The sequence below is a fragment of the Triticum urartu genome, chromosome 5A (genome assembly GCF_056163025.1).
Source record: "Triticum urartu cultivar PI428250 chromosome 5A, HENAU_Tu73, whole genome shotgun sequence".
Lineage (NCBI taxonomy): Eukaryota > Viridiplantae > Streptophyta > Magnoliopsida > Poales > Poaceae > Triticum > Triticum urartu.
Genome location: NC_141877.1, coordinates 368,615,869 through 368,638,282, shown reverse-complemented (window position 1 = coordinate 368,638,282; position 22,414 = coordinate 368,615,869). Strand labels below are relative to the sequence as shown.

The following is a 22,414-nucleotide window of genomic DNA, read 5'->3' as shown; positions in this document are numbered from 1 at the left end:
TTGAAGTTTTTATAAGCAATTACAAGTTCCAGGTTGCTGCAAGCATGACAACCCGGTACTTGGGGGCTACATATATGGAGTGTTCAGTTTATATGATTGAGATGAACAAACCGGATTTCTTCAAGATTGAAACACTTATTGAAGCAAGTCTTAAGTTGTCACTATGTTCTCCTCTTAAGACTTGGGGGCTACAGGTATTATGCATATAAAGGAGGAACATCTTCATTTTATCAGTTTTGAGAAAATCAGGAAGATCAATTACATGACCCGGTGTCGACAACAATTATGACCCGGTGCGATCAATATTTATAAACCGGCCATTTTGGTAATATTAAACCAGCAAGTTTTACATCTTCAAACTGGCTGAATATCAGATAAGTATTTCAAGACCCATATTTCTTAAACCGGCGTTTTGGGAGTTGAGTCAAAGGAGTTATTCTTCACAATACTTCTCTGTGACAAACCAACGTCGGCAAATTGATTATGAAGCTGGTTTGTTGATCCGGACTTCCCAGAAGGAGGAAATAACAAGGACTTAAGGGTGATCAGATATCGGTTTACAAGAATTCTTAACCCGGAGCATAACCTGTCAAATTTGTTCTTGTGTTTATTTTGCAGCATAAGTTTACCATGGATAAATCCAAGCTAAACTTGGGGGCTAATGTCGGGGATATACCCCGCGGTGTAAACCGGCTGAAAGTATAACCCGGCCGGACTAGGCGTTTCATTGGTAAACCGCCAGAGGATTGGCGATTTACGTGTCTGGCGGTTCACTGGTATGACGATTCACGAGCCTGAAGACTCATTGGTGACCCGGCTGGACTTGGCGGTTTACTTGAGACCCGGTTTACGCTTGGCGATTCACTGGCGACCTGCCCTGACCTGGTGGTTTACAAGCAACCCGCCGGGACATTATGACACACTTGTGACCCGGCGGACGGGTCAGATGAATGACAAGGCCCAAGGTCCAGAAGGCCGGTTCATACTAATGGTGGGCTGGTTTAAGAGAAAAGGTGTATTTCCCTTACAAGGAGTCAAGACCCGGACTTGTATCCGGTTTGTATTAGAAGATAGACTAGTCCTAATCCTAATAGGACTCTACATGTAACCCGCCCCTCCAACATATATAAGGAGGGGCAGGGCTTCCCAAAAAGGACAAGATTCACAAGTTCCACAAGTTGGACAAGTTAGGTTTAGACAATAGCTCTCGAGATAGAGCACTCTTGTAACCGTGATCATCATCATCAATATCAATCAAGCAGGACGTAGGCTTTTACCTCCACCGTGAGGGGTCGAACCTGGGCAAAACATCGCGTCTCTCGTCCCGCTCAACCCCTCTCAAGCTACCACATAGATGCGTTGGCCTCGCGACTAAGTCCTGACACTAAGGACATCTGCCGTGACAATTCCACGACAGAACCCGACCCGGGCAGTCGTCACCGTTAGGTCCAGTTCATCCCCAAACATCCCTAAACCATCTCCGTTTTGTTAATTGGACTCTCCTAACCTAATTATCTCGGGCCGCCCGATTACGATCGGAGAGACCTAACCGTCCTAAGCTGATCTATAATGCTATATATAATCCCCTTTGTCCATTTTGTAGACAAACCCTAATAGGCACCTTATCCCATTCACTGGTCGCCGCCGCCACTCCACCTAATCCACATCGGAATCCCACCTGCCCAGATCCGCCGCCACTTTCCCCTTGCTCTCCGTGCCCAACCAACCACGCCGCGCCCCTGATCCAAAAAAAATCCCTCTCGGCCTCCCCACCTCAAGCTCCTACCAGATCACCACGCCGTCTCGCGAGCGCCCAAGCCCCTCGATCCAACCATCCAGGAGGACGCCGCCATGGGCACCAGGCACCAACTCCCCGATGTCTCCTCCTCCCCATGGCGTTTCTCTCTGGATCCCTCTCTCTTTCACTCAGTTTTCCTCTCTCTCTCTCACACTTGGTTCACAGGAACGTCGCCATGGCCGCCGCGTCGACTTTGTCTCCACCAAAGCCCCGCCGACGACCAGCACCCGACGCCGGCAAGCAGCAGCAGCAGCTCCCGCATCCCCTCATTCCCGAGCACGTCGAACCGTCGCCTCGTAATTCCCGTGCCGAAGCACCACCTCGCGCGTCTCCGTCCTCGAGCAGGAGGTCGACCTGCTGCCAGCGACCGCGCCCTCCGACGACCTCCACCGCCCAGGGCCCCGGCGACCTCTCCGTCCTGGCCTCCTCCGCCGCACCGGCGAGCGCGACGCGGGAGCACCGCAGGTCGCCTCGCGCGCCAAGTTCGCCTTCGCCGCTCTCCCGCATCGCCGCTGCCGCCTCGAACCTCTCCTGCTTCGGCCTCCAAGTCCCGCTGCGCAGTCCCGCGCCGTCGCCTCCTCTGCATCGAGCGGGAGGACGAAGAGAAGTGCCTCCCCTGCACCCGAGCTCCCCCTGACCTGAGGCCGCCGTCCTCGCCCCCGCGGTGGTTCTGCGCCTTGCTGTCGCGCCGCCGCAATGGTGGATGCTGCCTTCTTCAGCTTGCCCGCAAGCCGTCGCCGGACCCGCCTCCATCGGCCTCCGTTCGGCATGCCGCCGCCGGGACCTGCTCGCCGCCTCACTGACCCGCCGCCTCCCTGCTGCCAAGTCACAGCACGCGCCAGCGAAGACTCTGCCTGCAGTGCGCCGCTTTGTTCGTTCTCTGCCGCATCAAGGAGATGCTCGATCTGGCCCCGTTGACCGCGAGCGTCGGCTGGGTCATAGCCGCGCCAGGCCCAGCGGCCTCCCCTCCAACTCCTGGGCTGAAGCCCATGGTGAGGGCACCCCGCGCCCCTCCTTTTTTTCTCTCTTTCCCTCCTGTTGGGCCAGCCTGCTGTGTTTCGGCCCATAGACGTTTTTTTCCGTTCTGCGAATTTATCATTTTTTTCCTGTGCATGCATAATTACAGAAAATGCCCTTGTTTCAAATTGTTAATAACTAAAAAACCGTGCATCGGCTTAAAATGATTTAAACATGTAAAATGACTAGAATTTCATCTAGTTTCATAATATGCCACTTTCATGCATGTTAAAAATGTTTAAAATGATGTTTGCTTATATTTTGCCTATTGCCATGCTAAAATGCTTTATTTCATAACTAATTAACCGTGGCTCGATTTTAAATAAACTTTATATGTAAATGGGGTAGAAAAATGCATAGTTTAACATGGTGTATTTACTTTGCATGTTTAATAACTCTAAAATTGTGTTTAGGGAAGAACAGTACCAAATCCATAATTATGCACATGAGGATTTTCCGGAATTGTTGTTTGTTGTTTCCGGCCTCATTTAAACTTGACTAGATAGTTAGTTTATGTATGCTTCACCTCTTGCCATGTTAATCAACATTTAATATTGTTGGGTACTTAAACGAGATCGAACTAAATAACTTGGTTGTGGTGTTTCGTCAATATGCACCACTTAATTTGTAGGATTGTTTGTGCACTTTGCCATGCTATGTATCATTAAACCGGACATGCATCATACTTGGTTGTGCATCATGCCATGTTTATGTGATGGTTGTTTACTATATGTTGCCTGCTTCTTTTCCGGGTTGCTTCTCTAGTTAGCTTCAGTTTTGTTCTGGAGTTGTGAGGATTCGTTCGACTACGTCTGTTTGTCTTCTTCATGGACTCGTTCTTCTTCCTTGCGGGATTTCAGGCAAGATGACCATACCCTCAAAATCACTTTTATCTTTGCTTGCTAGTTGCTCGCTCTATTGCTATGCCGCGATACCTACCACTTGCTATATCATGCCTCCCATATTGCCATGTCAAGCCTCTAATCCACCTTTCCGAGCAAACCGTTGTTTGGCTATGTTACCGCTTTGCTCAGCCCCTCTTATAGTGTTTCTAGTTGCAGGTGAAGTTTGTTCCTTATTAGAACATGGGTTTTGTTGGGATATCATTAGTATATCTTGTTTACTTTAATGCATCTATATACTTGGTAAAGGGTGGAAGGCTCGGCCTTATGCCTGGTGTTTTGTTCCACTCTTGCCGCCCTAGTTTTCGTCATACTGGTGTTATGTTCCTTGATTTTGCGTTCCGCGGTTGGGGGAATGGGAACCCCTTGACTGTTCGCCTTGAATAAAACTTCTCCAGCAAGGCCCAACCTTGGTTTTACCATTTTCCACCTAAGCCTTTTTTCCCTCGGGTTTTCGGAGCCCGAGGGTCATCTTTATTTTAAACCCCCGGGCCAGTGCTCCTCTGAGTGTTGGTCCAACCTGTTAGTAGCCGGTGACCACCAGGGGCAACTCTGGGTTGGCCTACCGGAATCTTGGACAATCCGGTGTGCCCTGAGAACGAGATATGTGCAGCTCCTATCGGGATTTGTCGGCACATTCGGGTGGCTTTGCTAGTCTTGTTTTACCATTGTCGAAATGTCTTGTAACCGAAATTCCGAGTCTGATTGGGTCTTCCTGGGAGAAGGAATATCCTTCGTTGACCGTGAGAGCTTGTGATGGGCTAAGTTGGGACACCCTTGCAGGGTTTTGAACTTTCGAAAGTCGTGCCCACGGTTATGGGTAAATGGGAATTTGTTAATATCCGGTTGTAGAGAACTTGACACTTAACTTAATTAAAATGAATCAACCGCGTGTGTAGCCGTGATGGTCTCTTTTCTGTGGAGTCCGGGAAGAGAACACGGTCTCGTGTTATGCTTGAGCGTAAGTAGTTTCAGGATCACTTCTTGATCACTATTAGCGTCTCGACCATGCTTTGCTTCTCTTCTCACTCTCATTTGCGTAAGCTAGCCACCACATATGCTAGTGCTTGCTGCAGCTCCACCTCACTACCCTTTTCCTACCCATAAGCTTATATAGTCTTGATATCGTGGGTGTGAGATTGTTGAGTCCTCGTGGCTCACAGATACTTCCAAACAGTTGCAGGTGCCGATGATACCAGTGCAGGTGACGCAACTGAGCTCAGATGGGAGCTCGATGAAGGCCGTGTTCGTTGTGTTGTTTCGTTTCCAATTGATCAATAGTGGAGCCCAGTCGGGGCGATCGGGGATCTAGCATTTGGGGTTGTCTTCTTTTACTTTGGTTCCGTAGTCGGACCTTGATTGTATTCTGGATGATGTATGTTTAACTTGTATTTGTGTGAAGTGGCGATTGTAAGCCAACTCTTTATCCCTTTCTTATTCAGTACATGGGATGTGTGAAGATTACCCCTCTTGCGACAAACCTACCATGCGGCTATGCCTCTAAGTCGTGCCCCGACACGTGGGAGATATAGCCGCATTGTGGGTGTTACATAAAGGAGAAGATGAGTGAAGGCAAAGCCAAAGGTTTTTGTGAGGATGAGCACGACACCTTGTGGTTTGAGGACCGTATTTTTTGTGCCCAATAATGCCGAGATCAGAAAGTTGATATTACAGGAAGCCCACGACAAACCATACTCGATACACCCCGGAAACACCAAGATGTATTTGGATTTGAAGGAGCGTTTCTGGTGGACTGGAATGTAGAAGGATATTGCCAAGTATGTAGCCGTATGTGATGTATGTCAGAGAGTGAAGGCAGAACATCAGAAGCCAGCAGGATTACTACAGCCTATGCCGATACCCGAATGGAAGTGGGATAATCTTGGCATGGATTTTATCACCGGATTACCCAGGACCCGATCGAGATATTATTCTATCTGGGTAGTAGTGGACCGCTTGACCAAAGTAGATCACTTTTATCCCAGTGAAAACCACACATACAAGTGCAAAGTTGGCCAAGATATATATGACCAGGATCGTATGTATGCATGGAGTTCCGAGGACCATCATATCAGACAGAGAAACACACTTTACTTCGAAGTTTTGGCACCAACTGCACCAGACTTTGGGAACCAGGCTGGAGTTCAGTACAACTTTTCATCCGCAGACAGATGGACAGACTGAGAGAGTCAATCAAATTCTGGAGGACATGTTGAGAGCTTTTGCACTAGACTACGGGTCTAGTTGGGATGATAATTTACCCTACGCGGAGTTCTCGTACAACAACAGCTACCAGGCCAGTTTGAAGATGGCACCGTTTGAAGCCCTGTACGGAAGAAGATGCCGAACACCGTTGATGTGGGATGAAGTTGGAGACCGCCAGTTGTTTGGACCGGATTTGATTAAGGAGTCCGAGGAGAAGGTTAAGCTGATTTGAGATAGACTGAAAGTAGCTCAGTCCAGACAGAAGAGTTATGCAGACTCGAAACGCAAGGAGGTAGTCTATGAAATCGGAGACAGAGCATATCTGCGAGTGTCACCTCTGCGAGGAGTTAAGCGTTTTGGAGTTAAGGGAAAATTAGCCCCGAGATTTGTACGACCGTACCGTGTTCTGGAGCGCATGGGAGAGGTTGCCTACAAGTTGGAATTACCCGAAGGACTGTCAGGAGTTCATGATGTGTTTCACGTTCCCAAGTTAAAGAAGTGTCATGCCGAGATGGTCGATATTCCTCTGAGAGATACAGTGCCCCTGGAAGCAATTCAGTTGGACAGTGATTTGATGTATGAGGAGAAACCAGTCAAGATTCTCGAGTTTGCCAGTCGAGTTACCCGCAGCAAGGTTATCAAGTTTTGCAAAGTTCAGTGGAGCCACCATACCGAGGATGAAGCCACCTGGGAAAGAGAGGATGATCTATGCAAGGACCACCAACACCTATTTTCTAGCCAACCCGAATCTCGAGGGTGGGATTCATCTTAAGGGTGGTAGGTTTGTAACATCCCAAATTTTCAATTTGGAATGTTATACATAGGTCATTCATGCATATCATATTCTATTGCATTTCATTTTGTGATCCTCGAAATCCTAAGCAACTCAAGGACCCCCGGAGAGAGTTGGGGATTTTCCCCCGTTCTCATATTTGAGTTTTATCAAATATTGAAACAAGGATCACTTTGGTTTTAATTATTTTTCTCCCCAAAAATATTTCATATTAAAATTATATGAGAGGAGATAATATGACTTCTCCAAAATAAGTGAAATGTTGGAGGAAAAATATTAAAATCAATTTGTATTTTTATTTGGGGTTTTATCACTATTATATTTGAATTAGGAAAATATACGTTTTTCAAAATTGCATTGGAGGCCCAAATAAATGTTCACCTTGTCCGGCGTATTTTTAGAGGACGGGGAAAATTTATTTCAGGATTTTGGGAGTCCGTTTAGTATTTCTTTCTTCATTTTTCTGCGCGTTGGATTTTTATTTAAAGTCAACCGCCTTACCGGGCCGTGTCCGACTAGGACACTACACCCGGCCGGCCTTTTTAAGGCCGAGGCCTGAGCTGCCCCAGCCCCAAACACCAGCACCCCGCCCCGCCGCCGCCGGAGTTCGCCGATGCCGCCGCCGTCGGAGTCCTCACCGCCGACCCCGCCGGAGTCGCCTCGTCGCCGCCCCGACGCCACGCCGCCGCCCCGTCGCCGCCCCGCCGCCCGCCGCCGACCCCGCAGCCGCCGGAGTTCGCCGTCGTTGCCGCCGTCCCGATCCGCGAGGTAGCCGTCGATTTTATTCTAAAAACAGTTCGGTTTTTATACGAAAACCTAGATGCGTTTTTTTATTTAGATCGGTTTTATTTTTTTTCCCGATTTAGTTATTTAGCGAATGCCCGTTCGTACGTTCGTTTTAACGAACGGTTTTCACCCGTTAACTGCAGACAACGAACGTTCATTCGTTAGCATGTTCGTCAGTTTTCTTTTTCCAGGGTTTTTCCACGATTATTTTTCAATCGTGATTTCTGCCCTAATTTTTGTTTTAGTTTATCTTTTCGCTCGTTTATCGGAATCAGGCGATTCAAGCGCCTGGATCTTTATCTCGAAGCCCCCTTTCTGTTTAATCAACTTGAACAAGATTTTGGTACTGTAAAATTTGACTTTAGTCCAGATTAGTAATCGGATCTTGTTTTTTCGCAGTTTGAGTTTCGTTGCTCCGTTTGATTTGATTCTTTTTGCAAACCGGAGTTCTTCAGTTGAAATTTCTGGTTAGATCTTCTCATTTGAGATTTACTCGTGCATCCTTGCTTGATTGCTTATGTATGCTATTGTTTGTTTGCGATAGAACACCCGGAGTGCGAAGCGTGCTACTACGAGTCTTTAGGATTTGCGGATCGTCAGCAAGGCAAGTAACACTTTGATCATAGCCCTTTATCACCCAGTTTTTATGCATTAGTTTCAACCTTCACACATTGCATGAGTAGGATCTCTTAACATGTGGGTCTGGGAAGTAGATAATGAGGTAGAACCTGTTACCTGTTTTGTTATCAAACCCTTGGGAGTTACTTCTACGTTATGCTTATATTGCCATGCTATGATCGTAGACGTGGATTGGGTTTGAGTGTATCCGTAACAGATGTGAGTTGTTAATTAATGGTTCAACTTAAGGTGGCAACTTTGATACACATCTAGGTGGATTGCTTGTGGGCACCTGGAGAATCCAGTGTTGTCCTAGGATATCCCAGAGTGCCCGTGTGATCATCCTACGATCCGCCACCCAGGCTCAAATGGATCATAAGACTATTCCTGCCAGAAACTCCCGTGTGCAGCCACAAGCCATTATGGGCTCTGGCATAGTTGAGTAAGTTGCATGAGTTCTTAAAGAGGTGGACTAGCAGATGTAGGGGATTGTAGGTGTACCGGTCCGCCCGGAGTAGAGAGCAAATGCTTCTGAAAGATTGTGTCTCGGTCATCCGTTTCTCAAACACCCTGTAGTGCGAGAAATCCAACGGAGGAGATCGAGTCTTGTGGGGAAAAGTGCGCAAACCTCTGCAGAGTGTATAAACTAATCATGGTTAGCCGTGTCCCCGATTATGGACATCTTGAGTATCTGGCTCTTGGATTATCATATGGATCTCATCACTCTAAATTAATTTGTTGGGTTGATAATTACTTCTAATTGGGATTGAGTTGGAGGAACCTTCTCAATGTTGTTCAACTACCATGATAGTTAAATAAAATATATTCCTTTGTTGTAGGAAAAAAATGGCTTTTCGCAAAACATATCAACCATACAGCCTCCACCAGCCATATATGCATGTAGTGATAGATTTTATCTGTTCATTACTCTCCTGTGTTACATTGCCAGCATATTCCATGTGCTGACCCGTTTTCAGGCTGCAACGTATCATGTTGCAGACTTTTCAGACGAGGAGTAAGGTGCGATAGGTCGTTTGTCATGCACTCAGCTATGCCGTTGGAGTTGATGGACTCACTTTATCTTCCAAGCCTTCCGTTGTTATCGTATTAGATGGCCTTAAGCCATATTTATTGTAGTAAGTTCTCTCGTGAGGCATTCAATGTAATAAGTGTGTGATTGCCACTGAGGGAGTCCTGGATTAGGGGGTGTTCGGATAGCCGGACTATACCTTCGGCCGGACTCCTGGACTATGAAGATATAAGATTGAAGACTTTGTCCCGTGTCCAGAAGGGACTTTCCTTGGCGTGGAAGGCAAGCTTGGCGATACGGATATGTAGATCTCCTACCATTGTAACCGACTCTGTGTAACCCTAGCCCTCTCCGGTGTCTATATAAACTGGAGGGTTTTAGTCCGTAGGACGAACAACAATCATGCCATAGGCTAGCTTCTAGGGTTTAGCCTCTCTGATCTCGTGGTAGATCTACTCTTGTACTACCCATATCATCAATATTAATCAAGCAGGACGTAGGGTTTTACCTCCATCAAGAGGGCCCGAACCTGGGTAAAACATCGTGTCCCCTGCCTCCTGTTACCATCCGCCTAGATGCACAGTTCGGGACCCCCTACCCGAGATCCGCCGGTTTTGACACCGACATTGGTGCTTTCATTGAGAGTTCCTCTGTGTCATCACTTTTAGGCCCGATGGCTCCTCCGATCATCAACGACGATGCGATCCAGGGTGAGACTTTTCTGTCCTGACAGATCTTCGTATTTGGCGGCTTTGCACTGCGGGTCAATTCGCTTGGCCATCTGGAGCAGATCGAAAGCTACGCCCCTGGCCGTCAGGTCAGATTTGGAAGTTTAAACTACACAGCGGACCTCCACGGAGACTTGATCTTCGATGGATTCGAGCCACAGCCGAGCGCACCGCACTGTCACGATGGGCATGATCTAGCTCTGCCACCGAACAGTTCCCTGGAGGCCGCACCCGCATCAGCTCTGACCCTTAATTCGGAGCCAACTACGCCAATCGAGAATGGGTGGTTGGACACCGCCTCGGGGGCTGCAATCTCTATGGAAATCGAGCCGAACACCAGCCCTATTCTCTGCGAAGCCCGTGACTCCAAGGAGCCGGACTCCTCTCCAGACTCCGAGCCCTCCGCGCCCCTACCAATCGAACCCGATTGGGCGCCAATCATGGAGTTCACCGCCGCGGACATCTTTCAGCACTCTCCCTTTGGCGATATTCTGAATTCACTAAAGTCTCTCTCTTTATCAGGAGAGCCCTGGCCGGACTATGGTCAACAAGGTTGGGATGCGGATGATGAAGAAATTCAAAGCCCACCCACCACCCACTTCGTAGCCACTGTCGATAATTTAAACGACGTGCTCGACTTCGACTCTGAAGACATCGACGGTATGGACGACGATGTAGGAGATGAACATGAACCAACGCCTATAAGGCACTGGACAACCACCTCATCTCATGATGTATACATGGTGGACACACCCAAAGGAAGCGACGACGAGGAACACAGGGATGCAACAAGGGATCGTTCACTCGAAAAGCAATCAAAGCGGCGACGTAAGCGCCGCTCCAAGCCCCGCCTTGACAGAGACAACAGCCATACAGACCCAGCCATAGAGCAGGACGAGCCGGCAGACGACGAACATGCCTTCGAGCAACCGTCCGAACATGGCAACTTGGATAAACAAACCAAACACCCCGTCCCCGGCGAAAACAACAGTTCGGACGACCTTACGCCGGATAGGCTCATGGAGCAGAAGAACCTCCACGAAGGGCTCGTCGCTACTGCGCGTAGCCTGAAAAAGCAGAGGCGGAAGCTCAAAACTGCGGAAGATGCACTCAGAATCAGATGGAGCAAAGTACGCAACACCGCAGACAAATATGGCGGCAGTCGCCACACAAAAAGCTATCCAAAGCGAAAGCTACTGCTTGAATTTGACGAGGAGGCCTTAGAGCCCCCGCAGTCAAAAAATAGGAAAGCCACCCGGTCAGATAGATGACCGCATGGCCAGCATGGAGCAGCAAGCGGCGACGCACACAAGCCGGCACGCGATCCACCAAAGGATCCGCATCAAAAAGATGGCCCAGCCAGATCTATCTACGGGCCAAGAAAGCAAGCTCTAGTAAGAAACGCAACACAACAAATATCCGAACATCACGGCACACCCAAATATAGGGGTGCCGCACACCCCCTATGTTTCACCGATGAGGTGCTGGACCATGAATTTCCAGCAGGATTCAAGCCCGTAAACATAGAGGCGTACAACGGAACAACAGACCCTGGGGTTTGGATCGAGGATTATATCCTCCACATACACATGGCCAGAGGAGATGACCACCACGCCATAAAATACTTACCCCTCAAGCTTAAAGGGCCAGCCCCGCATTGGCTCAAAAGCCTTCCCGAAAACACCATTGGAAGTTGGGAAGATCTTGAGGATGCTTTCCGGGCAAATTTTCAAGGGACCTATGTCCGCCCTCCAGATGCAGACGATCTCAGTCACATAACTCAACAGCCCGGAGAGTCAGCCCGGAAATTCTGGAACAAATTTCTTACTAAAAAGAATCAGATAGTCGACTGTCCGGACGCTGAAGCTCTAGCAGCTTTTAAGCATAACGTTCGAGACGAATGGCTCGCCAGACACCTCGGCCAAGAAAAGCCAAGAACAATGGCCGCATTAACAAGCATGATGACCCGCTTTTGCGTAGGAGAGGACAACTGGTTGGCAAGATGTAGCACCAACGACCCAAGTACATCCGAAGTTAGGGATGGAAACGAAAAACCCCGACGCAACAAGGACCAGTGCCGGAATAAGAGAAACAGCCCAAAGAGCACGGCGGTCAACGCCGGATTCAAAAGCTCGCGGCAGAATCAGAGAAAGCCGCCCCTCAAGGATAACAGGGACGAGCTATCCAACTTAAACAAAATCTTGGACAAGATATGTCGAATACACAGTACTCCCGGGAGGCCTGCGAACCATACCCATAGAGATTGTTGGGTTTTCAAGCAATCCGGCAAACTCAACGCTGAACACAAGGGGCTCGACACACCAAGTGAGGACGACGACGAACCCCACAAGCAGAGCACCAAGAAACAAAAGGATTCCCCACAAGAAGTCAAAACAGTAAACTTACCTCACGTGACGAACAGAATGGCGCCAACAGAGATACGCGCCATACGGCCTATCCCAAAGGAGTCTCGCCAATGGTTGTTAAAACCGATCACCTTCGACCATCAGGATTACTCTAGAAGTATCCGGAATGCAGGCTGGACTGCGTTGGTATTAGATCCAATAATCGGCGGACTCCACTTTACAAATGTCTTGATGGACGGCGGCAGTGGTCTAAACCTGTTATACCAGGACACAATCCGCAACATGGGGATAGACCCAACAAAAATTCGCCAGAGCAAAACCTCCTTTCAAGGGGTAACGCCAGGCCTGGATGCCCGTGCATGGGTTCTCTCCGGCTAGAAGTTATGTTCGGCTCCCCCGATAACTTCCGTCGCGAACAGCTAACTTTCCACATCGCCCCATTCTCAAGTAGCTATCAAGCACTGCTGGGACGCGAAGCTTTCGCCCGCTTTAACGCAATACCGCATTATGCATCTCTCATGCTTAAGATGCCCGGTCCACGAGGTATCATCTCATTAAAGGGAAAACATTGAGTGTTCCCCCCACGCGGAAGATAGTGCGGCTGCCTTGACAGCCCCACAATAAAGCGGCTTCACCAGCCAAAGCACCTAAACAGGTCATCAAGACCACGGACACGGCTAGACGAGTCCGGCATAAACATACAATTGACAAAGGCTTAATAGCCATATACCCCTGTACTAGGGGCTCCGCGCATATAAAACAAGAGATAATAAAGCTCAATTTTACCCATTTCGATTTATACTTTGTTTATTTAGTATAACTCATGATTGGCACGATCTTTCCTAAACTAAGTTCCTCTCTTTTTCAGATGAACACCGTGCTACGCCCGTCCAGGATACGGCACAACGGAGACACAGGCGCAGACGTGCAGCAGGGACCCGTTCCAAGGATTCTTTTCAGATTAAGACCCTGCGTAAACCTTTTTTATTGTCTCTTGTTGATACACATCCCCTGGTTTCTTGGTATAACCAAGGAGGAGGCTGGCATTTTGGCATGTGGCCACGTCAGAGTTTTGCGCGTACCTGGACACTAGGGGCTTATTACTAAGGGCGTTATCCCGCCCGCCCTCATAAAGACCAAATACCTTAGGGAGTGTTCGGCGTCGCGAGTTTGGCCTTATATGCATCAGCTCCGAATCATGTCTGTCATCAAATGTTGGGTTTGCCTGGCTCCTGTGTTTTGCTACCTTACGTTCCGCTCTATCGGCTAAGGCGACACCAGGAGAACTATTGCGATTGTGCCCCGGTTCGGCCAGGCGAGCACCTCAGTAGAGAAAGCCGAAAACTGACTGTCATGATATAGCGTGAGATTGGTCAACCACTCGATGACTTACCGGAATCTTTAGGATTCCTCCGCATTAACGAAGGGCCGCTTCCCGGCCAGGCACATACTATAACGCCCTCGATGCGGCTATATCTCCCACGTGTCGAAGCACGACTTAGAGGCATAACCGCATTGAAAGCAATGTCGCAAGTGAGGTAATCTTCACACAACCCATGTAATACATAAGGAAAAAGATACATAGTTGGCTTACAATCGCCACTTCACACAATACATGAATAAAGCATTACATCATCCAAATACAAACAAGGTCCGACTACGGAACCAAAATAAAAGAAGAACCCCAAATGCGACAAAGGTCCCCGATCGACCCCAACTGGGCACCACAACTGATCAACTAGAAGCGGAACAACATAAAGGACAAGATCTTCATCGAGCTCCTCCTGAGCTTGGTTGCGTCATCTGCACGGACTCATCGGCACCTGCAAGCTGGTTTTGGAAGTATCTGTGAGCCACAGGGACTCAGCAATCTCGCACCCTCGCGATCAAGACTATTTAAGCTTATGGGTAAGGTAAAAGGTATGATGTGGAGCTGCAGCAAGCGACTAGCATATATGGTGGCTAACACACGCAAATGAGAGCGAGAAGAGAAGGCAAAGCACGGTCGATACAAGTATGATCAAGAAGTGATCCTAAAACAACCTACGTCAAGCATAACTCCAACACCGTGTTCACTTCCCGGACTCCGCCGGAAAGAGACCATCACGGTAACACACGCGGTTGATTCATTTTAATTAAGGTCAACTTCAGGTTTTCTACAACCGAACATTAACAAATTCCCATCTGCCCATAACCGCGGGCACGACTTTCAAAAGTTCAAATCCCTGCAGGGGTGTCCCAACTTAGCCCATCACAAGCTCTCATGGTCAACGAAGGAATAGACCTCCTCCCGAGACATTCCGATCAGACTCCGTATCCCAGTACAACAAGACATTTCGACAGGGTAAAACTAAACCAGCAACACCGCCCGAATGTGCCGACAAATCCCGATAGGAGCTGCACATATCTCTTTCTCGGGGCACACCGGATTGTCTAAACTTCCGGTAGGCCAGCCCAGAGTTGCCCCTGGTGGCCACCGGTGGCTGACAAGTTGGACCAACACTCAGAGGAGCACTGGCCCGGGGGGGGGGGGGGTAAAATAATGATGGCCCTTGGGCGCGCGACCCCCAAGGGAAAAGAAAAAGGCTGGGTGGCGAATGGTAAAACCAATGTTGGGCATTGCTGGAAGAGTTTTACTCAAGGCGAACTGTCAAGGGGTTCCCATTATAGCCCAACCGCGTAAGGGACGCAAAATCCGGGAACATAACACCGATATGATGGAAACTAGGGCGGCAAGAGTGGAACAAAACCCCAGGCATAAGGCCGAGCCTTCCATCCTTTACCAAGTATATAGATGCATTAATTAAATAAGATATATTGTGATATCCCAACAAGTAAACATGTTCCAACAAGGAACAACATCTCCATGTTCCAACAAGGAACAAACTTCAATCTTCACCTGCAACTAACAACGCTATAAGAGGGGTTGAGCAAAGCGGTAACATAGCCAATCAACGGTTTGCTAGGACAAGGTGGGTTAGGGGCTTGGTTCAACAATATAGCAGGCATGGTAAGCAAGTGGTAGGTATCGTAGCATAGGCATAGCAAAAGAGCGAGCAACTAGCAAGCAAAGATAGAAGTGATTTCGAGGGTATGGTCATCTTGCCTGAAATCCCGCAAGGAAGAAGAACGAGTCCATGAAGAAGACAAACGGACGTAGTCGGACGGTTCCTCACAAACGCGACATTATCGGAACCAACCCGAAGAAGCAACACCGGAAAGAAGCACACAACATAGTAAACAACCACCACAAAATCATGGCATGATGCACAACCAAGTATGATGCATGACCGGTTTAAAGAAGCATGGCATGGCAAAGTGCACAAACAATCCTACAAATTAAGTGGAGCTCAATATGCAATGGAGTTGCATATTGAAGAAAACACCACATGACTTATTTAGTTCTCTCTCGTTTATGTACCCCAACAATATTAAATGTTCTTAACATGGCAAGGGTGAAGCAAAGTAAACTACCTATCTAGTCAAGTTTAAATGAGGCCGGAAGCAACGAACAACAATTCCGGTAAATCCCCATAGCATATTTTTGGTTTGGTGCGGTTCTGCCCTAAACGCAATTTTAGAGTTAATAAACATGCAAAACAAGTAGACCATGTTAAACTAGGCAAAATTCTACCCCATTTACATATAAAGTTTATTAAATTCGGAGTTACGGTTATTTAGTTATGAATTAAAGCATTTTAGCATGGCATAGGAGCAAATTTAACCAAACAACATTTTAAACATTTTAAACATGGATGAAAGTGACATATTATGAAACTAGACACAATTTTAAGCATTTTTCATATATAAACTTTTTACATGTGATGCACCGGATGAGAGGAATGAAATGCATGAAGTTTAAGGGCTGATCTGCAAAAGTGCAAATCCCTGGAAATGGATAAAATCGCAGCTAAGGAAAAAAATACTACAGGCAGGATTAGCTGGATCTGGGCTGCTCACGTTGGGCCTTTGAGGCTGGCTGGGGGTTGTAGAGGCGCTGGGCCTTGGCGAAGAAGCAGGCTGAGCCTGGCGCTGGCTTGGTCAACGCGAGCGGGCACGGGACGAGCGACCTGCTCGTTGTAGCAGAGGCTGCAGCAGGGGATGGCGAGGCCGGGGACTTGGGCACGATGCTGGAGATGGCGGGGCTCCCGGTGACGAGGACAAGGCGAGGAGGCAGCGGCTGGGCGGAGCTGGAGGCCAAGGCGGCGGCGTCCTGATAGAAGCAGAGGTCGCAGGCAGCAGCGGGAGTAGGTGCACGAAGCAGTGGACGGCGCCAAGCTCGTACATGGCGATGGAGCACGGGGGCGCCGAGCTACAAGGAACTTGAGATGGATCCGGCGTGGCTCGCCGGATCTGGCGCACGAGGGGCTCGGGAGGGCACCACGACGCCGGTGTGCTCCTGTAGAAAAGCAAGACCAAGATGTTGAGAGGAGGGAGAGAAAAATTGGGAAAGAAGAAGAAGCAGGGGAGGAAGGAGAGGGTTCCTGTGGGAGTCACCGGCGGCAGGGCTCGTCGGAGCTGCGGGAGCTACTGCTGCTCATCGCCGGCGGGGAGGGTTGGCTCGCTCCGCTCTGGTTGGAGCTCCTGTGGGGCTCGCGCATGGGTGCTGCTCAGGGCCGCTACTTCATTGGATCAAAATCCAATGGAGAAGAGGGGAGGTGGCTGATTGTGGTTGGTGGGTGGATCGGGCAGGGGAAGATCCCGAGGGGGGTTTGGAAAGCGGCAGCGGGCGACGGGACACCTCTCCTAGATTTTAGGGTTTGATCTGATTTGCGTAGGGGTTGGTCTATATATAGGGCCAAAAGGATTAGGTTTGGACCCTCCAGTCAAAATCGGACAGTTTCGAATAAATATGTTAGTGAGCCCAATTAAGAAAACGGAGACGTTTTGTAAAAGTTTGGGGATGTTCTGAGACCAACGGTGACAGCTCCCCGGGTCGGGTCCGGGACAATTTCGGACACGCATGCGAGAGGAGGGCCGCGGGCTGACGAGAGAGGTTAGGTTGGGCCTGGCGGTAGGTAGTGGACTGTGGAGACGTTCTCGTGCTGAGAGAAGAGAAGAGAGGGAGGCCCGGCAACAGTTTTCGGAGACCGAAAACGTCCGACGTTAGACCGGCTATACTGCCGCTATTGTTAACGGTTGGGCTATCAAACGGACTCCGAACGTGATGAAACTTGGCAGGCAGCCTACCTACAACATAAAAACACCGCATGCCAACTTTCATCCCATTCTGAGAACATTTTCCGGCCACTTATAAAATACTATTCCGGACATGCCGCGAGCGCGTGCAAGTGTGTCTGGGCTCAGAACGGACAACGGACGGAACTGGGAGAACCCGGGCTAATGCAAGTTTTGAAAACATGATGATGCAATGCACATGATGACATGGCAAGATGCAACACGCAAGCAAATGACATGGCAACGACAGCGAATAACTGAAAGACACCTGGCACATCGGTCTCGGGGCGTCACAACACTCCACCACTACGAGAGGATCTCGTCCCGAGATCTAGAATGGCACCGGAGGGAAAATGGAAGAGAACGAGAAGAGGTAAAACTAAGTTGCTCCTTTTACAAACGAGTGAAACCACGAACCTTGAATAAGGATAAGCCATTTCGAGAAAAGAATACAACGGAGATGAACAAAGTTGAAAGCACTCCGTTAAGAAAGAGGAACAAGGACTAACAAATTCGGACAGCACTCCGGTAGAAAAGAGAAGCAAAATTTGATAAGATGAGAGAACTTGAAAAGAGGGCACGATACTCCGGTTAAATGGACAATCATAAGAAGAACATGATCTTTGATGAAACAAGATGATGGTTGAAGAAAGCAACATCACAATGCCTCCGGAACGAAAGAATAGAATATAGATAATTGGAAAAGAATGGAGAAGAAAATGCCATCTTATTCCACAAAAGAGCTTGAGAAGGCATCCTTAGGAAACGGGTCGAGCGGAGTTGTTGGAAAACCAACAACGGAAGGAATAAGCTTGATATGGTCTTATGGAATACATCTCAAATTATGAGGTGACAACCTACCACTCACGGGAAGTAGAATTGGATTGATATGAACAAGGAGACGAGAAACTTATATCACCGGGAGGATAAATGAAGAACTTGGGTCCTTTATAAGCACCATAATAGCAACAATCCTTAGGGAAAACTTTAGGTGAACTATAACCCAAGATAACTCAATTGACGAGATTGATGGATTTAAAATATCTCATCCTTGACAACATGTGAATCATGAAACATGAACTCAAAGTATCAAGAATGACATAATACCACCTCTATTGATACGGAAGGAAGAATTGCACTCCGGTTAGCAAGATGAAGAAAACTTGAGCTCCTCGGAAAAGAATCTCGATGAAAACTTCGAGAAGGGATAAAATCCTTGATGAACCATCATGTAAAACCTTCATGAAGAACTCCGGTAAAACAAAAGAATGATCAAACGGAAAGAAAGGGTAGTTGAAAACACAAGGTGAAGCCTTGCAATGATATAGATGGAGCTTTGCGACGAGATAATGCGGAAAAGCTTGGAACTCCAGAAAAGAAAAGATGAAACAAGTTCGACCGAGAATTTTGATGAGGCTCTGAAATAAGGAATTGAATTTACTCGATGAAACAAGAATAAGAATTACATTATGCTTATCCTTCACCAATTAAATTGATGACAATCAACGGATTTGACATATTACTTATTCTCGTAGAAAGAATTAAGATAGATACAACGCAAACTTGAGAAAGTCTTCCACGAACCACCGGAAGGATTGAAATATGAAGGAAAAGAAATCTTTGGAGAACCACCGTAAGAATTGAAAAAGAACGAATAAAACCTAAAGAAACACCGGGAAGAATTAAGAAAATGAACAAAGACGCTTGAGAGAATTTAGATACATGAGAGCGAAGAGATCACGAGCTGATTAGAGATCACTTGATGCACCGGTAAAATTTGAGAATGATAGCTGAAAGCTGAGAATGAATAAACTCTGAGATGATGGACTCCGGAGAAGCAAACTGAAAAGAATCTTGAAATGCTCCGGATAGGTGAAAAGAATTCTCACGATCAAAACAATTACGAGAGGATGGCAACAAGCTAGAATCACGAATCTTGAAGAGAATGGAGCAAGATTGAGAGAAAATCTTCTTCGGTCTCCAAAATCTGAGAATTACGACGAGAAACACCACCATGAATTGTTGAGGCACCGGAATAAAGAAGAATATAAAAGTTGAATCAACGATGAAATGAATTTGAAAGATCTTGGAGAAGGACATTTGACTGATGATAATTCATTCTTGCGTCAAACTTTAAAAGGAATTTAGGATATCTCCGGGAAATAAGAAGAGTCAGGTAAGATCCTGGGAATAGACCTGTGGGTTAGGGCCCACTCAAAAGAAACACTTTTGAACGATTTAAAAGAGAGGTTGCACCGGTTGAATTAAATGACTTGAATGAGATAACAACCTGGAAAGATCTTGAACTAATGCAGAGTGGAAAACACGAATCTTCGAGATATCTTTAGCACTGTGGAACAAATGAATAACGAAAAGTTAATGATTGAGAGGTGCACCGGCAAGAGAAGACATTTTAAAAAAAGAAAAGAATATGATCAAACATCGAGAGCTAGAATAGAATCCACCGGAGAAGAAAACGAGTGAAAAGTGACGAACTTGAAGCTCCGTTAGAATCTTCATGAGAATCACCGGATAAGAACATGAAGGGAGAAGAATGGAGAGACTTCCATAATAAAATGGATACTTGATTAAAACATCTGAGTCCTCGAATAAACAAGGGAGGGAGGGTGGGAAAAACAAAGGCAACTTGGGATGGAAGAAAATGACACCGTTGAGAAGACTTGAGTTGATCTTGCGAATGTTGAAGTGATCGGATCCACTTGAAGAGAAGCACACCGGTTAAAAGGATTGACAAAAACAATCTTGATGATCAAGAAGGATTGGTATTCACATAGAAATATGAGAACAACATTTAGGAAAAGGTATGGAATCAACATTTGACTCCGAAGCAACTCGAATACCACAACTCAAAATAAAACAAGGATTGGCTTGCAGAATAAGCCAGAACAAACATATGATAGAGAATTCGTCCGAAGTTTTCGTGGTGGGGCCTACACGGGCTTGATCGTACAACACCATCATGTACAAGGCAGTGCACATGACATACGAAGCGTCCCCAAGTCGGCATAGCCAAGGACTCTTTAAGACACAACGAGACCACTGTAAAACCGACCGTGAATAGGCGGACCACTAGACGTCGAACCCCAATTTCATATCATACATCTGTCGGAAAGATATCCTAAGAACTATTTGAATTCCCACCTATGAAACTCCCGAACCTTTCCGGTTATGCAATCAGGTGTTTGGGATACAGGGGAAGCATAATATCTCACCCAAACTAACAAATCCTACATCCAGTTGTATCCATCCTTCAACACATAACCAAGAAACCTTCGGAAACTATCTACCTCAACCTTCGAAAAGCATCCGTTATACAAGTTATGGCGATACTCCCGAACTCCCGCCCCAGTACTGGGTGGCGTCGAGGTTATCTCACCAACGAACTACATAAAAGAGATTTTCGATGTCGGCGTACTAAACTCAGGTATTCCAGAACTGCAACGATAAAATTATGACGACAACACCTCAGAGCTCAACTCCCCGGGACACTTCCACAAAACCCCTGACAGGAGGCACCAAGACAATGTTCTCGTCATAAAACCATTAGAATGATTCCAAGATACCCGCGTGATCCTAAATTTTTTTTAGTGAAATTTGAGAAGAGAAGAGTCAAAACTCTACGTCAGGATGCCTTACCAGAGCGATGAGGAGACTGGGAAGTAAAAAGAATTCCTAAACTCTCCGATATATAATTCCTAAATGACTTAAAACATTTTTCTAGACACAACTCGGCCGCTAAAAACGATCAAGCAATGGGGCTCCTAAGGTCGGGGAAGGCTCTGATTACCAACTTGTAACGCCCTCGATGCGGCTATATCTCCCACGTGTCGAAGCACGACTTAGAGGCATAACCGCATTGAAAGCAATGTCGCAAGTGAGGTAATCTTCACACAACCCATGTAATACATAAGGAAAAAGATACATAGTTGGCTTACAATCGCCACTTCACACAATACATGAATAAAGCATTACATCATCCAAATACAAACAAGGTCCGACTACGGAACCAAAATAAAAGAAGAACCCCAAATGCGACAAAGGTCCCCGATCTACCCCAACTGGGCACCACTACTGATCAACTAGAAGCGGAACAACATAAAGGACAAGATCTTCATCGAGCTCCTCCTGAGCTTGGTTGCGTCATCTGCACAGACTCATCGGCACCTGCAAGCTGGTTTTGGAAGTATCTGTGAGCCACAGGGACTCAGCAATCTCGCACCCTCGCGATCAAGACTATTTAAGCTTATGGGTAAGGTAAAAGGTATGAGGTGGAGCTGCAGCAGGCGACTAGCATATATGGTGGCTAACATACGCAAATGAGAGCGAGAAGAGAAGGCAAAGCACGGTCGATACAAGTATGATCAAGAAGTGATCCTAAAACAACCTACGTCAAGCATAACTCCAACACCGTGTTCACTTCTCGGACTCCGCCGGAAAGAGACCATCACGGTAACACACGCGGTTGATTCATTTTAATTAAGGTCAACTTCAGGTTTTCTACAACCGAACATTAACAAATTCCCATCTGCCCATAACCGCGGGCACGACTTTCAAAAGTTCAAATCCCTGCAGGGGTGTCCCAACTTAGCCCATCACAAGCTCTCATGGTCAACGAAGGAATAGACCTCCTCCCGAGACATTCCGATCAGACTCGGTATCCCGGTACAACAAGACATTTCGACAGGGTAAAACTAAACCAGCAACAACGCCCGAATGTGCCGACAAATCCTGATAGGAGCTGCACATATCTCTTTCTCAGGGCACACCGGATTGTCTAAACTTCCGGTAGGCCAGCCCAGAGTTGCCCCTGGTGGCCACCGGCGGACGACAAGTTGGACCAACACTCAGAGGAGCACTGGCCCCGGGGGGGGGGGGGTAAAATAATGATGACCCTTGGGCGCGCGACCCCCAAGGGAAAAGAAAAAGGCTGGGTGGCAAATGGTAAAACCAATGTTGGGCATTGCTGGAAGAG

General features: G+C 47.4%; 1 long non-coding RNA gene across 1 annotated transcript; it reads left to right on the top strand.

Annotated features, from left to right (window-relative positions):
• The first annotated feature begins 930 nt into the window (after positions 1-930).
• LOC147971418 (uncharacterized) lies at positions 931-5,181 on the top strand. The gene is made up of 2 exons (XR_015604671.1): positions 931-3,675; positions 4,895-5,181. It is a non-coding gene; the product is annotated as an uncharacterized LOC147971418 (long non-coding RNA).
• The last annotated feature ends 17,233 nt before the right edge of the window (positions 5,182-22,414 follow it).